The 18,235-nt window shown below is 36.7% G+C and overlaps 1 protein-coding gene across 1 annotated transcript in view; it reads left to right on the forward strand.

Annotated features, from left to right (window-relative positions):
- The window catches only part of IL1RAPL2 (interleukin 1 receptor accessory protein like 2), a 551,542-nt gene that overhangs the window by 384,569 nt on the left and 148,738 nt on the right, over positions 1-18,235 (forward strand). The gene's annotated exons all lie outside the window — the stretch shown is intronic.

Genomic DNA, 18,235 nt, shown 5'->3' on the forward strand with positions numbered 1-18,235 from the left:
TGGCTCCGCAGAAGCACAGAGTTGGGTGTTTGCGCGGAGCGAGCAAGTTCCCTGGCAGGAACTGGTTCCCTTTGGGATTTTGGCTGGGGGATGGCCGGGGAGATGGCGCTGGCGCCTTTGTTCCCCGCCAAGCTGAGCTCTGCCGTCCGGGGGCTCAGCAGCTCTCCCTCCCTTTGTCCTCCAGCCTTCCCGCTTTCCGAGCAGGGCTGTTAACTTATGACCTCCCAGACGCTAAGTCGCGCTTGCTGTCGGAACACAGTCCGTCCGGCCCCTCCGCTTTTGCCAGCCAGACTCGGGGGCTCTGCTTGGCTGGCGAGCCGCCCCTCCGCCCCGGCTCCCTCCCACCAGTCCGTGGAGCGCGCACCGCCTCGCCGCCCTTCCTACCCTCTTCCGTGGGCCTCTAGTCTGCGCTTGACTCCGGAGACTCCCTTCTGCTAATCCTCTGGCGGTTTTCTGGGTTCTTTAGGCAGGTGTAGGTGGAATCTAAGTGATTGGCAGGACGCCATGTGAGCCCCGCGTCCTCCTACGCCGCCATCTTCCGGAACTCCCCTGTGTCACAACCTTTATGTGAGTTAACTGCTATTGTCAGTAGTGGCTTCAAACTTGTTTGGCTGTATATGTTCAAAATATGTTAAATATTCTATAAATAAAAAAAGGGGAGTGGTGTAGGGAGCCTTATGAACAACTCTCTTTAAAAAACAGTTAACTGTACACAGCAAATAACTCGAGCAGAAATTAGGAAGGTTTTAAGCAAGGAAATCAATATTAATACTATTATTCTTTAAAAGAGATACATTTTAGGATGAAAAGTTCTGGAAATGGATGGTGATGATAAAGTTGCAGAACATTGTAAATGTAATTAATCCCACTGAATTACACACTTAAAATAGTTAAAACAGTGAACTTCGGGGGCACCTGGGCGGCTTAGTTTGTTAAGTGTCCGACTTTGGTTCAGGTCATGATCTCATGGCTTGTGAGTTAGGCCACATTGGGCTGTCTTCTGTCAGCACAGAGCCTGCTTCAGATCCTCTGTCCCTCCCCCACTACCCCTCTCTCTCTCTTAAAAATAAACATTTTTTAAATGGCTAAATTTTATGTTATGTGTACTTTGCCACAATAATTCTTTTAAATGCCAGAGAGAGGGAGAACAAATGAGAGGGGTAATCATAAAGTGTTCCCCAAAGGAGCATTTTTCTTGATATGAGAACAATCACTGTATATATTGCTATCTTTGTAAAGTTTTATCTTTTCCTTTTTTTTTAAGCACATGGAACCTGAGTACAGTGAAGATGTTCTCTCCCCATCCTCCGTCCAGAAAGAATACCAGTTCAAATTAAAGTGAGAACAGCCTGTGAGTCAGGAATAGATAAGGTCTTAGCAGAGAGTAATTATAGTTAGCAAGTGATTAAGAGGTTTCAGTGCCTAAAGTGAGCAGCTTCATGCCAAACCTTGATGCCCACAGCCTCAATCAGAGCCAACAGTTCAGGCAGAAGGCAAAGAACACTTGTGCTCAGGCCAAGACCTAGGGCAACTTTTCAAAGCTGGTAAGGCTCTAAATGAGTTCTAATTAGATTGGGGGTATAGTATGATTTGATTAACCTAATTAGGATTGATAACAGTCTATTTTATTGTGGTAGGTATTCTTTTTCTTTCAGGTATTTTGCTTATAATTTTCCTTTTGATAGATTCATGTCATCTAGCCATCAGATTCACAATTATTTTTGTTAGGGAATGTATGTGGACAGAAAAGGATAATGAGATACGGTTACTTGTGACTTATCTTAGTGATTCATGTCTGTTGAGAGGTGAGGAGAAAGAATCGTTTTTTTTTTATTTTGTTTTGTTTTGTTTTTAGTTTATTTTTTTTTAATTTACACTCAAGTTAGTTATCATATTGTGCAACAATGATTTCAGGAGTAGATTCCTTAATGCCCCTTGCCCATTTATCCCATCTCCCCTCCACAACCCCTCCAGTAACCCTCTGTTTCTTCTCCATATTTAGTTTGATAGTCCATATCTCTACCACCATGTGATAGTGGCTACCTGAATTGCAGGTTTACTCAGTTAAGCTAGAATAACCCAACTCTCAAGGACATGATTAAATATAGAATGTTTGGAAATTCTGGAAACATAAGGGATTTGTACTTTTAAGCAATATGTTACTTTTCTTTCAACCTCCAAATGTTTGGCTGGCAAAGTGCCACTAAATATAAGTCATGGGAACAATCACTAATGTGAAAAAGTACAATACAAAAATAAAATATTTTTCTTATATTTCTTTACTATTCAGACAGTGTTTTCCCAGCTCTTTCACATCATACTCTATGGAATAACAGAACTTCTATTCTAGTTGCCTTTGCAAGTCAAAAGGATAAAGTTCAATGCCGTTCTATTGATCAACCCCACTGAACTCTGATTATGCCTTTACCTAGGGTTTCTTTTATTCTCTAAAGACCGTGAACTTGAAATTAGGACCATAGTTGAAGTTTAGCTTGTATCGCAAATTTTGAAAGTGATAGGATATTTGTGACTGTGCTTCAATACTTAATGGGAGAAACAAAGGGAAATTTGGGGTCTGGGTTCAGATATCACTAGGAGAGATAAATAAACTCCATGTTTAAACTCCTAAGAGCACCCTTTCAGAGAGTTTGAGGGTTCATAATGAACCGAGACAGTCAGAATTCCAATGCCCAGCCTCTGGGTGCAGAATGAAAGAAATAACACTGTGTATGGATAATGGAGGTTGTTGGCCTAATGTAACACCAAGGCCCTTTGCATGTATTCTTTTATCTAGGACTAGTTGCCTCCAGAGGGCCAGGAGGAAACTGATTATGGAATGCCTTGGGATCCATTCTCAGAGAGACACTGATAGCTCCAATTTCCAGGGGACCTATGAGTTCATTAAGAAATAAGATAGATATTAGGGGAGACATTGTATATCCTATGAAACAGTCTGCAGGAGAAATTTCTGCCTGCCTGTGGATGCTTTTGATAACAGCTCTGACTGGGAAAAGTGAAGGCACAATCCATGGGTGTACAGACAAGAATAGGTGCTATTCATGTCCATTTTAATATTACATGTATTTTACTAGCTGTTGGGTTGGATTTTGTTATTCGGATAAAAGACTGATTCTTGGACACCATCTTAACAACAGTGACATATTTTGTTGGCTTATTTTATTGAGCTAAATTTTCTTTCAATCAGGGTATAATTTTTAAGTTTTTATGTAAATTCCAGTTAGTTAACATACAGTATAATATCAGGTATACAACATAGTGATTCAACACTTACATACAAGACCCTTTGCTAATCACACTCCTTATTCGCCATCACTTATTTAACTCTTCCCTACACCTACCTTCCCTCTGGTAGCTATCAGTATGTTCTCTATAATTAAGAGTCTGTTTTTTGGTTTGCCTCTCTTTTTTCACATTGATAATTTGTTTTGTTTCTTAAATTCCACCTAAGAGTGAAATCATGTGGTATTTATCATTATCTGACTGACTTATTTCACTTAGCATAATACTCTCTAGTCCCATCCATGTCATTGCAAATGGCAAGATTTCATACTTTATTTTTATGGCTGAGTAATATTCCATTGTGTATATATAACAACTCTTCTTTATCCATTCATCTATTGATGGACATTGGGCTGTTTCCATAACTTGGCTATTGTAGATAATGCTGCTATGAACATTGGGATGCATGTATCCCTTTGAATTAGTATTTTTGTATTTTTTGCATAAATACATAGTAGTGTAATTGCTGGATCATAGGGTAGTTCAATTTTTAACTATTTGAGGAAACTCCATACTGTTTTCCAGGGTGGCTGCACCAGTTTGCATTCCTACCAAAAATATAAAAGTTTTCGCCTTTCTCTGCATCTTCACCAACACCTGTTGTTTTTATTGATTTAGCCATTCTGACAGGTGTGAGGTGGTATCTCATTGTAGTTTTGATTTGCATTTCCCTGATTATGAGTGATGCTGAGCATCTTTTCATGTGTCTTCTTGTAAAGAAGACACCTGAATGTCTTCTTTAAAAAAATGTCTATTCATGTTTTCTGCCCATTTTTTTCATTTGGATTATTCATTTTTTACCTGTTGAGTTTTATAAATTATTTATATATTTGGATACTAACCCATCCAAATCAGCACAGAAGTATAACTTTCACTATTTGCAGATGACATGATACTCTGTATACAAAACCCGATAGACTCCACCAAACATTGCTAGAACTGATACAAGAATTCAGTAAATTTCCAGGATGTGAAATTAACTTAAATACAGAAATCTGTTACATTTCTATACACTAATAATGGAGCTGCAGTAAGAGAAATTAAGGAATCAATCCCATTTACAATTGCACCAAAACCCATAAGATACCAAGGAATAAACCTAGCTAAAAAGGTGCAAGATCTATACTCTGAAAACTATAAAACACTGATGAAAGAAATTGAAGAGGACACAAAGAAATGGAAAGACATTACATGTTGATGGATTGGAAGAACAAATATTTTTAAAATGCCTATACTACCCAAAGCAATCTGCACCTTTAATGCAGTCTCTATCAAAAGACTAACAGCATTTGTCACAGACCTATAACAATCCTAAAATTTGTGTAGAACCACAAAAGACCCCAAATAACCAAAGCAACCTTGAAAATGAAAAGCAAAGCTAGGAGCATCACAATTCCAGACTTCAAGTTATATTATAAAACTATAGTAACCAAAACAGTATGGTACTGGCACAAAAATAGACACATAGATCAACAGAACAGAATGGAAAACCCAAAAATTAACCCACAACTATATGGTCAATTAGTCTTCAACAAAGCAGAAGATAATATGCAATGGGAAAAATACAGTTTCTTCAATAAATGGTGTTGGGAAAACAGGACAGCTACATACCAAAAAAAGAAAAGAAAAGAAACTGTACCACTTTCTTAAACCATACACAAAAATAAATTATGAATGGATTAAAGATCTAAATGTGAGACATAAGACCATAAAAGTCCTAGAGGAGAACACAGGCAGTAACCTCTTTTACATCGGCTGTAGCAACTTCTTACTAGATATGTCTCCTGAGGCAAGGGAAACAAAAGAAAAAATAAACTATTGGCAGATACTCAAAATAAATAGCTTCTGCCCAGCAAAGCAAACAATCAAAAAAACTAAAAGGCAACCTCCAGAACGGGAGAGGATATTTGCAAATGACATATCTGAAAAGGGTTAGTATATGAAATATATAAAGTGCTTGTAAAACTCAAACTCCAAAAATGATTAATCCAATTAAAAAATGGGTAGAAGACATGAATAGACACTTTTCCAAAGAAGACAGAGTATTTTAAGGAATTTTTCTTTATAATAATTTAATTTTTTTCTTTATTGAAATATAATTTATATATAAGACAATTCACGTTTTATTTGCACAGATTAATGACATTTGACAAATATAAACTAACATGTTTCACTTAAAGTAGAAAGTATTTCTGCCTCTGTCAAAAGTTCCTTTATGCCCTTTTGTAGTCAATCTCCAGCATCTTCTTCATCCTTTCCCCAGGCAACCACTGATTTTTTTTTTCTTTTTCATTTTAAACCATTCATTTTACATATTATATAACTTCCTGTAAATGGAATCATGCAGAATATACTCATTGGTTTTTCCTTCCTTTGCTTAACATAAATTCTATGAACTCTATCCACACTTTTGTGTGTGTCAGCATCTTTTCTTTATTATCATGTAAATATAATACAGATTTATCACTTTAAGAGCTTATGCACATTTGAGTTCTTTCTGGCTTTGGGCTATTATAATTATGCTGCTATGGATCTTCACATACAATTCTTTCTGTGGATTTATTTTATTGCTTTTGGGTAAATACAGAAGAATGGAATTGCTAGGTAATGTGACAGACATATATTTACCTTTATAAGAAACAATAAAACTGTTTTTAAAAATAATGCCATGTTACAATTCCACCAGGAGTTGAGGAGAATTAATGTATTTTCGTGTGTGTGATATATGTGTACAAATATTTTGTGCATTTTTGTTGGGTGGTTTGCCTCTTTGTTATTGATTTGAAGGAGTTTCTTATATATTGAATAACAATCCCTTGTCAGATAGAGGTGTTGCAAATATTTTATCCTGGCTTATGGCTTGCCTTTTCATTTTCTTAATAGTAGCTTTTATTTTATTTTTTATTTATTTTTTTAAATTTTTTTAACGTTTATTTATTTTTGAGACAGGGAGACACAGCATGAACGGGGGAGGGTCAGAGAGAGAGGGAGACACAGAATCTGAAACAGGCTCCAGGCTCTGAGCTGTCAGCACAGAGCCCGACGCGGGGCTCGAACTCATGGACCGTGAGATCATGAACCGAGCCGAAGTCGGATGCTTAACCGACTGAGCCACCCAGGCGCCCCAATAGTAGCTTTTAAAAAGCAAAAATTTTTACTTTTGACCAAGTCTAATTTATCAATTTACTTTTTAAGATTCATGTTTTGTAGTCCTACCCAATAAGTTGTTATGTTGACAAGTACTGTTATTATTATTAACAAAAATAATAACTGGATACTTGCTGAATAATAATTACTATTTTTATTATTATGTTAAGAATTATTAAGGACATGGACTTGGGAGTTACTCAGACCTGGATCTCAGTGGCACTGCCACTTAGAAGGTGACCCTGGGCAAATGATCTAGCTTCTCTTTTTCTGTTTTCTCATACATAAAATGGGGATAACTTTATTATCTACCTTCGAAGACTGTTGTGAGGATTAAACTAGATAATGTATGTAAAATACTGATACAGTTTCTGGAGCAGCAAACACTTATTAAATGGTAGCTTTTATTATTTGCAGATGTGTGTCTTTGGGACTTTGTCATCATCTTTTTAAAACCCCTCTCTTTTTTTCCCTCCCCCATCTTAAGTGGGCAGCCAAGAAATTTCTGTACACACATTGAATGGCTAACTCTACAAAAGGATTGTAACTAATAATGGCTCTAGCATACTTTGGTTCTTAATGAAGCAGTCAAGATGATACTCTTCTGAAAATAAGAGGATCATAGGGGCCAGTGAGCAAGGCCTTGAGTGGCCATTGAACACCGCAAGAAGCAGCTACCCTATTCTGAGGACTAGCTTCTTTGGGCCCAGAGCATCATATAATTCATAGGAGACCATCAAGCTTCCTTTTTCAAACATGCTTTCCTGTATTTGATCTTGAGTCTCATGCTACTCGAAGACACTTTCACTATTTTTAATATCCTCTCAAATTCAGAAAGATACTACTTTCCTGACCTTGTCATAATTAACAATAGCTGTTTCTTGCTAATGAGCTACTACCTGCAACTCCACATAATTCTTCTGACAGGCTGACTAATTAACAAGGTTTGACCACCCTCTCAAATCAGCTGGCAAGGCTCTGGGCTTTGACACTGAGAAAGTTCTTTGAAGCTTACTTACCAATCTTACCTACTGTATGTGAATAACAAATAAAGGGTTAATGAATGTGGAAGCTTGTCTTTAGCATGTGCTTAGCATAGAAAGCCATTTTAAAGCTCTCTTTAATGGATTATCTCATAGGGATTAGATGAAGTCTCAACTACTTCCCCATGGATAAACACCTATTTAAAGTGTCATCTTTAGGTAATTTTCATAAAGAACAACTGATTTTTAAACAGATATCATTGAAAATTACTATTAACTAGACATGTCTTTCCAAGAAGGCATTAACCAGAGTACTTTGGAGATTGCCTTTTCTTAATATATGTGTCAATTTTACCTACATGTCTAGTAATAAAAAAATAATCTCTCTCACACACACACACACACAAACACACACACATATACACCTACACAGAAAGAATAGAGAAGAAAAGGATACAAGGGGTCTCAGCTGAGAAATGTGAATGGAAAGCAGAAATGGAATTTTCCGCTCAACTAAAGTCTCTGGGTAGGGAAGTAGTGAAGCATAGTAGAAAGAATGCTGGAGTTTAGACTCAAAGTAAGGATTTATATCCCCTTTTCACCTGTGTGACCTTGAATCACAATCTCTGTGATCCACGGTTTTCTAATGTAAAAAATTAGGATGGAAATACCCATGCTACAGAGCCACTGAGAAAATTCAAAGACATAAAACTTTCTAAAATATAAATGTTATAGAATGGTAAGGGAAAGTAAGATTTACCCATGTATTTCCTGGAACCAACCAGGAAAGGGTTTTCAATTAGTATATCTATTGTGATGAACATAGAATTGCATTGTTCACATTTCCCTTCAACAAGGGACTTGTTGTCCCAACTACTGCAAATGTATCAGCAGATGGCCTCCAGATTTTAACCCATTCAGGGACTGTGTTGCCAGCACAGAGCTGCCTCATGCTCTTCCCAGATATAAAGGCCAAGCATAGAGGCAGTCAGACCAATTGAGATGCTTTTAGCAGTTGTCCAGGTGAGAGATGAAGGAGACTTGGCTGAGAATTGTAGCAGGTGAGAAAGAAATAGATATATTAAAGGTATGCTTTGGATGTAGTTTCAAGACTCTGGTAAGAGGAACAATGGAGCAAAGGATATGCCATAGATTTTTGGCTAGTTATATGATGAAGGTTAATTTTTATTTTTTAAATTAATTTATTTATTTTGATAAAGAAAGAGAGAGAGGCACAGAGAGAGGAAAGAGAGAATCCTAAGCAGGCCTCATGCTGGATGTGGGGCTCAATTTCACAGAGCATGAGATCTAGAGCCTAAACCAAGAGTTGGATGCTTAGCCGAATGAGCTATCTAGGTTCTCCTTAATGAAGGTTTATTTTTAAAGCCATCCTAATTTTGAAATGCCTAGTAGCCTCCAGGAGGAGATGTAAAGAAGATAGATGTAAAGAAGATATAAGAGTTTGGAACTCAGAGGAGAAATCGGGCAGGAAATGTAGATTTAGATGTCATCTCCATAATGGCATGGGACTAAATGATGTTAGCTCTCTAGGATATGGGAACCTAGGTCTCTGTATCGCTCAGGTATAGAGAAAAGTAGTTGTTGATCTTATAGTTCTCATACTGTTGTAGAAATACAACACTTAATGGAGCACCTGGGTGGCTCAGTGGGTTAAGCTTCCGACTTTGGCTGTCAGGATCTCATGGTCTGTGAGTTCAAGCCCCACGTGGGGGCTCTGTGCTGACAGCTCGGATCCTGGAGCCTGCTTCAGATTCTGTGTCTCCTCTCTCTGCCCCTTCCTGCTCACACTCTGTCTCTCTCTCTCAAAAGTAAATAAACATTAAAAAATTAAAAAAAAAGAAATACAATACTTAATCAACCAGATGACTTAAAATCAGGAACCAGACCATTTAGGAAAGGGTCTCATTAAAATGAAGAGATTTTTTATTTTGCTGTTATTTTCTTTAAGCTAATAATTATAGAGCTCCTACTATGTGCTAAGTGATTTATATTCATTATGTTATTTACTCTTTACAAAAATATAGTTAAGCATTACTATCATCCTGATGTTGCAGATGAGGAAACTGAGATTCAGAGAAGTGAAGCAATTTGGACCAGATTACACAATTAATAAATAATGGAGGAGGTCTCATGGCACTTTAGCCTCCACATACATTGCATTATAATAAAAAAAGTAACAGCAGTCACTAACGGAGTACCTAATATGTCCAGGTCCAATGTTAAAGCTCTTTATACGACTTACCTCATCTCATTTTCATAAAAAAAAAAAATACTATTATCCTCATTTTACAAATAATGAAAGCTAGGCTTAGAAATGCTTAAGTAAGTTAAACTGTAAGTAAATCTTACAGCTAGTAAATGGCAGACTGGGATTTCAAACACACTTTATCTGATTCCAGAGTTCATACTTTTAACTATTATATTACATCACCTTTCATCTCCTATGACCTTGGTTAAGTAGAAGGAAAAAAATTTCTTCTAGAAGGGAATATAACTATCTCCAAATGTCAAGCCAATTAAAAGTATAGCATTAAAAATGATGGGTACTTGTTGTATGGAAACCAATTTGACAATAAATTATATTTTAAAAAATGAAGGGTACTTCTGGGTGGCTCAGTTGGTTAAGCTTCTGACTCTTTTTTTTTACCATTTTATTTAATTTATTTTTTAATTTACATCCAAGGTAGTTAGCATATAGTGCAACAATGATTTCAGGAGTAGATTTCTTAATACCCCTTACCCATTTAGCCCATCCCGCCTCCAACAACCCATCCCGTAACCTTCAGTTTGTTGGCCATATTTAAGAGTTCCTTAGGTTTTGTCGAACTCCCTGTTTTTATATTATTTTTACTTCCTTTCACTTATGTTCATCTGTTTTGTATCTTAAAGTACTCATATGAGTGAATTCAAATATTTGTCTTTCTCTAATTTCACTTAGCATAATACCTTCTCGTTCCATCCACGTAGTTGCAAATGGTAAGATTTCATTATTTTTGATAGCCAAGTAATACTCCATCGTGTGTGTGTGTGTGTGTGTGTGTGTGTGTGTGTGTGTCTGTGTGTGTACACACCACATCTTCTTTATCCATTCATCCATCAATGGACATTTGGGCACTTTCCATACTTTGGCTATTGTTGATAGTGCTGCTATAAACATGGGGGTGCATGTGTCCCTTTGAAGCAGCATACCTGTATCCCTTGGATAAATACCTAGTAGTGAAATTGCTGGGTCAGAGCATAGTTCTGTTTTTAGTTTTTTGAGGAACCTCCATACTGTTTTCCAGAGTGGCTGAACCAGTTTGCATTCCCACCAATAGTGCAAAAGGGTTCCTCTTTCTCTGCATCCTTGCCAACATCTGTTGTTGCCTGAGTTGTTAATGTTAGCCATTCTGACAGGTGTGAGGTGGTATCTCATTGTGGTTTTGATTTGTATTTTCCTGATAATGAGTGATGTTGAGCATTTTCTCATGTGTTGGTTGGCCATCTGGATGTCTTCTTTGGAGAAGTGTCTGTTCATGTCTTTTGCCCATTTCTTCACTGGATTATTTGTTTTTTGGGTGTTGAGTTTGATAAGTTCTTTATACATTTTGGATACTAACCCTTTATCTGATATGTCCTTTGAAAATATCTTTTCCCATTCCATCAGCTGCCTTTTAGCTTTGCTGATTGTTTCCTTTGCTGTGCAGAAGTGTTTTTTCTTTGTTTGTTTGTTTGTTTTGGTTTTGGTTTTGGTTTTGGTTTTGGTTTTTTGGTTTTTTTTGATCAGGTCCCAGTAGTGCATTTTGGCTTTTTGTTTCCCTTGCTTTCAGAGACATGTTGAGTAAGAAGTTGCTGCAGGCAAGATCAAAGAGGTTTTTTCCTGCTTTCTCCTCAAGGATTTTGATGGCTTCCTGTCTTACATTGAGGTCTTTCATCCATTTTGGGTTTATTATTGTGTATGGTGTAAGAAAGTGGTCCAGGTTCATTCTTCTGCATGTCGCTGTCCAGTTTTCCCAGCACCACTTGATGAAGAAACTGTCTTTATTCCATTGGATATGCTTTCCTGCTTTGTCAAAGATTAGTTGGCCATATGTTTGTGGGTCCATTTCTGGGTTCTCTATTCTGTTCCATTGATCTGAGTGTCTGTTTTTGTGCCAGAGCTTCCAACTCTTAATTTCAGCTCAGGTCCTGATCTTAAAATTTGTGGGATTGAGCCCTGCATTGGGTTCTGCACTGACAGCATGGAGCCTGCTTGGGATTCTCTCTTTCTTTCTCTCCTCCCTTTCTCATGCCCTCTCTCTCAATAAGTAAATAAATAAACATTTTAAAATAAATAAATAAAATGATAGGAACTTCAAAAATAATTTTTTTATAAATAAGCTGAAGGTGATTATTAAAAATCAACAAGATATTTCGAAAGTATCTGTTCAAGCATGTTCTAAAGCTATCAACTTTAGAATCATCCATGAGAATCATCAACCAACATGAAATCAAAACAATGGCATTGGCCTCTGAGGATTTCAAACACATAGTGGGCTTAAAGGTTCTTCTGTTAGCCATTTTGGAAAGACCAGGAGATTCCTAAAGGCAAAGAAACTTATTTGATTTGGTCTAAAATACTTCAACATGACATTAACATAAAGGTACACCTGCAGTTTCTCTTCTCCTGACACTTTTTTTTAGCTCCCCAGGAAAGGGTTTCTAAATGTGGCATAAATATATCTAATCTCAACAGGTATTTAAGGAATACATGCAGTATCATGAGCACATAGATACTTGCTTTGAGGACTCCAAATTGTTTTGAAACATTTTGGATGAGGCTTGTCTGAAGATTTAGTAATGGACAAATTTATCTCAGAAGGTCCCTTACTAGGACAAATATTTGTTCAATTAATAAATGAACCTTCAAAACCTCAAGCCAAAGAAATGTTTAATAGTGTGAATTTAAGGCATCATGTAAGCCCATTGGTTTTTAATCAAGTATGTCTCCTCTCAGCAGTGAGGCCTTTCTTTTTTGGACTAAGGCTCAAACAATTTCAAGGTAAAATGGATGCTTCTTTGCATGTGATCCTTTCCAAAAAAACAAAAGAAAGAAAAAAGGTCTGAAGGACTCAGTAAAGGATTTGGTGAATGTTGAATGGATGAACGTGAACTCTAAAACTTTCAACAAGATAGACAAATGCTAGTCAACAGGGAAAAGACATGTATAGAATCTATATCTACTTTTTCTTTTAAACAGCTGTTTTTTATTTAAAAGGCACTGTATTCACGTACTTTTTATTGTGCTAACACAAAACATATGCATAAATTTAACCCTTTTAACCATTTTTTTTTTGTGAGAGAGAGAGAGAGTACAGTGGAGGAGGGGCAGAGGGAGAGAGAATCTTAAGCAGACTCTGTGCTCCTCGTGGAGCCTGACAAGGAGCTGGATCTCACAACCATGAGATCATGACCTGAGCTGAAATCAAGAGTTGGATGCTCATTTTAACCATTTTTAAGCATGCAGTTCAATGGAACTAAGTACACTTATGTTATTCTGCAACTGTAGGAGCCAAGGGCAGTCTACCCCAAAATGTGTCACTTTGACATGCAGCTTATTTCAAGCTAAAAATAATCAAGGCCCAAAAGAGGAAGAAACTTTGACCTCCCACCTAACTGCCTAAAAGAACTTAAATAGAGGACCCTCTTCAGGAAGAGAGCTCTGACTATAGGTAACTATGTTACAATATTAACTAGGGGTGGTAGATAGGGAGGAACCTAGCAAGGCCTGTTTGATCAAAGTCTACTCTATGTCCCTTATCTCTTTTTTTTAATGTTTATTTATTTTGAGGGAGAGAGGCAGAGTGTGAGTAGGGGGAAGGGGCAGAGAGAGAGGGAGACTCAGAATTTGATTTTCTCCTATTAATCTGTCCCAGTTCAATTTATTTATTTTTATTTTTTTAAATATGAAATTTATCATCAAATTGGTGTCCATACAACACCCAGTGCTTTTTAAAACAGTTGCCAAACTTTCACAATTACTGATTGTAGGTGTTTGGCTTAAGATAACTGTAAATGTGGCTATTGGTCTACAGTTACATCCCCAGAGAGGAGAGTCTTTATTCTCTGGTTCTCTATAGCTACTACCTCCTACATGTCCTCAGATACTACTGACAGGGCCATTACTTTTACCATCTGTGTAGCTTACTACATTCACTACACCCAGTGCTCCAAAGAAGCATCCAAGTATTCCCTGTGGCCTAAATATGTATGTATATATGTGGGGGAGGTGGGAGCAATGATTTTGTTTAGTTTGGTTGTACGCACTCCTCTGTCATTAGTACCAAGCAATGGTAAATGCTTCTAGTAAGGATTCTTTGACAGTTCTCCAAATTGGAAAATTCCACTTGACTCATTTCAAGTCCTCTGCCTTTTTAAGGAAATCACAATTATAGCAAATTTGATAATGGCTTGACAATCAAATGTTTTAAAACATTCATTTACAAAATTACATATATTTTAAATATGTATTCAGTAGTAACAAAGTAAATAATGTCATTTTACGAGATGATTATAAGTAATTAATAATAATAATAATAATAATAGAAATATACAGACTGCCTAGGATTTTCAAAATACCAATTAAGCTAAGCATCATGTCCTGTGAAAAAATACATAGCTAAATACATAGCAGCTGTCTGACACTACTAGAACAGCAGGAATGTATTTCTCAGCAGGAATTTTTCTGTCTTCTGACATTTTCATTCTGGGTATTATAAATGGGATGTGTCGTTATATTTTTGTCATCTTTCAATTATATAATCTGAGAGTAAATAGGGTTCATTGAGGTAATCTCTTCAGCTTCTCTACCATTGAAATTATCCTTTCTATAGAACCTAGAACAAATGGCCATTTAGACTTTTTTTAAGTGTGTCTGGTGACAAGAAACTTGCATCCTACAAAAGCAGACTTTTCCATTCTTGAAGGGTGCTGAGTTTTAAAAAAGTTACTTTCTGGGTTGGTTATAACGCTATAACCATCACTACTACTTTTACTCCTTTCAGTAATATTGAATAGGCTTAATCATTTTCTATATGACAGTTGTTTACATTTTAAATACAGCTACCATTGCCCAACCACCTATGACAGTCACCACCCCAAAGCTCTTCTCAAGATTGAAAACCCATAGTTTCCACATCTGTTTGTTTCTCACGAGTTTGTCTTACAACCTGTACCCTTTTCTTTGGAATTATATACTTCTGGGTTCAAACACTGACTCTCTAATATATGAACTGTAAAATGGGGGGAAATGATTACTATCACATTATCAGGTTTTATGAGAATTGACAGGTAATCCTTATTTAATATTATGGGCTAAATATCATTCTTCATGTGTTACACATGATAACTCATTTAATTTTAATATATACTTACCTAGTATAGTGTTTGATATAGTAGTAGCATGATAAGTGTTCATTTTCTGTCCCACTAATGATTCTAGTACCCTTTTGCTGAGTACACTTCAGTTTTTCAAAATTTTAATTAATTAGTTAGGTTTTTTTTTTCAAAATTTTAAATGTGGGCCTGATATTCCAGATGTAATCTAATAAACTACAACAGAGGAGCAGTTTCTTCCAGTTCTAGGAAGAAGTTTCACTTGGACACTCTATAGATTAGATGAATCTAAGTAAAATTACTGTCTCTGATCACTACATGAAGATCCTTCCCTAAGTATGGTGACTTACTCATTTATTCAAGAAACATTTATTGAGCACCTGTCATAAATAAATCATACTATCATCTGTTAAGAATACAATTGATGATTTAAAAAAATATGGCCCCTATCTTTGTGGAGCTCAGAGTTCAGTTTTAAAGATAGACATTAAACAGGGGTGCCTGGGTGGCTCAGTCGGTTAAGCGTCAAACTTCAGCTCAGGTTATGATCTTATGTTTAATGGGTTCAAGCCCCATGTCAGGCTCAATGCTGTGAGCACAGAGCCTGCTTTGGATCCTCTGTCCCCCATTCTCTTTCTTCCTTTCCCCTGCTCATGCTCTCTCTCTCTCTCAAACATAAACATTAAAAATATAAAATAGACATTATACAAAGACAAAAATAAACATGAAGACTAATAGTAACAGGTTATGAATTAAAAGAATAGGGTGCAGTAAGAAAGAATAGTAAGAGGAATATATTCTAAATTTGGTCAATGTGTACCTAAGGAAAGGTCTTTTCATGGAAGGAAATTTAAGCTGAGACTCAAAGGGTGACTTGGAGTTAGCCAATGAATATGTGGGGAAAGAGCATTCTAGGAAGGACTTAAAAACAGGTTGGAGGCCCTGAAGAAGGAAAGAACTTCACCCAGTCAACGACCTAAAATGAGGCCAGTGTGGTTGGAGAAGAGTGAAAAGAAACCAGAGTGGCTCCACATGAAGTTGAAGGTAGTCTGGGGCTGTATCATGCCGAGTGATTGTCCCAAACTAATGCTGCCACTTGGTCTATGTGGTACAATGTTGCAGAGTCACAGTGTTTGGAGAGGTATCTTAAAAGGAGGCAGCTCAAAAAGATGCAGCAAGGGAACCCCACCAGTTCTTATAACTCACCTGAGGCTTATATACAAACATGCAATCAATCCATGAATACTGGTAAATCCTTCTCATTAGTATCTCCACTAATCCATTAACTGTATCTACAACTCCCACTTCAAGTTTCCCTTTTGTGCTTAGTGTTTGCCCTCTGGTCTTCCCCAGATACCCTTTCTAATCAGAGATCACCTATATAAGAGTGGAAGGAAATGGTATTCAAGGTAATTTGTATTAGTATCATTCATCTTTAGATATGGGGCTGGAACCTATATACTGAGAGAGTTGAGGCTAGCCATTTGGTAGCTCATTTTTCCAATAGTGATAACATCAAATCCCAAAGTTAGGCTCTGGAGTCACACTGACATGGCATGAATTCATAACCAAGGATAATTTCCATGGATAGCTCTGCTACTAATTTTCTGTGTGATTTTCAACAAGTCAAACTCTTTGAGCTTCAGTTTTCTCATTTGAAACATATTACTAATTATACTTATGTAGAAAGGTGGTTTTGAGAATTAAATTAAATTAAATTAAATTAAATTAAATTAAATACTTAATGTGTACAAAAGTACCTGCCACAATGCCTGACATGCAGTAGACAATAAATGATAATTATTTATGATAGGAAAGAGAATAAGTCTTTTTTACATAGTCACCACAGAGTGAACCTTCACATCAGAATTAAAAAAAAAAAAAAAACTTGTTTATATCTTGTATTTAGACACAATTGTCTCATTTGAATTTTGCTAACTTAAATTTCTATATGATATTTATGGAACTATAGTAGTCGCATCTGAAAGGAGCCTAGGAAACCATTTGCATTCTTACTTTCTAATGAAAATAATGATGAAGGGTCCTAATCTGAATCATATATAAAACATGTATACATACGTATCACAAAATACTAATTGATTGTTTCCTTTGTGCCAGCTCTGTGCTAGGTCCTGGAGATATTAAAGATTAGTAAGCAAATCTATAACTCCAACAAGTTCATAGTCAAATGGGTATGAAAGATCTGTGTGGAACTATATTACAAGGCATGATCAGTAAAGTGCTAAATACATTCTGTGGAAGCACAGGAGAAGGAGCAATGAATTCTGCCTGTGGATATGGCCACAATGACTAGACCTCTTATTATGTGTATTTAATTTCAATAGGCATGCTGACATCTCCAGACTCATTTGCTTTACAACAACTTAAAAAATTCCATTTCATCTTTTAACTACCCAACACATTATGATTTGGAGCATATTTTTCTCAAATCAATCAACAAACCTTTCCTAACTGTCCACTGTGTGCTAAGGGTTTGGGGGGATAGAGAAGAAGCAGATTATTTGGAGAAGCAGATTATTTCCCCCAAGTGCCTACAGGCTGGACAGTTGAGAGTTTAACATCCCCCAATATAGCAATTAGAGAGCAATAAACTATTCACTGTGGAGCTGCCTCTGAGTATCTTCAGAGAAGAGAGCTCAGGGTGAGTTGGAATACGTAGAAAAAAGCAGAAATCATTGTCCTTGCAGATTCAAACATCAGTTCAGACTTCTAAAAACTACCTACAGATGTTTAGAGAGCCATTCAAATATTCTCCACTGCATCATAGCTCAAAAGAGAAAAATAAGTTCAGTGTGTTAGAATCTGTCAATGCTTGTTAATCTGAATTTATAGCCCATTACTTTAGGAGTGCTTTATTTAAATTCTGTTAAAAACCTTAGCTGGCATATGCTTTGCTGGTCCAAAGACAGGCAGGTAAAGCATGTATTATTGAATATATTAGACAGACTTACAGGTCCTCTGAACTATTATACATTTCAGAATAGGAGCGACCTGACATAAGACAAAAGCAGGGATGCAATGAAATGCTTTCAAACCTTGCTTTTTTTGTGTCAGATGAGCCTTTGAAAAGGGTGTTTTGAATTATTGAGGTGTACACACATCCTTTTGTCAGTGAAATGCCACAAGAAGGTGTGTTTGGAAGGAGCATGACAGGGAGAAATAAGGAAAGCTGCCGAAGGCATTAATGAGTTGGAAGAAGGTCAACAACCCATTTCAAGCTCATTAAATCTATTATCTGAGTTCAGAGTGGTCCCAGGTGGAACTTGTACTGACATACCCAGAACTCCCTCTCTAGCCCAAAACAATGGAAAAAAGAGGAAAGTAAATGTGATGGTAGTTTTCAGGCTACCCATACCTTTTCAGGCATGATGAATGTAAATTTCAGACTCTTCAGTTTTGGGGGAAGATTT

Source organism: Panthera uncia, chromosome X (assembly GCF_023721935.1).
Source record: "Panthera uncia isolate 11264 chromosome X, Puncia_PCG_1.0, whole genome shotgun sequence".
Taxonomy (NCBI): domain Eukaryota; kingdom Metazoa; phylum Chordata; class Mammalia; order Carnivora; family Felidae; genus Panthera; species Panthera uncia.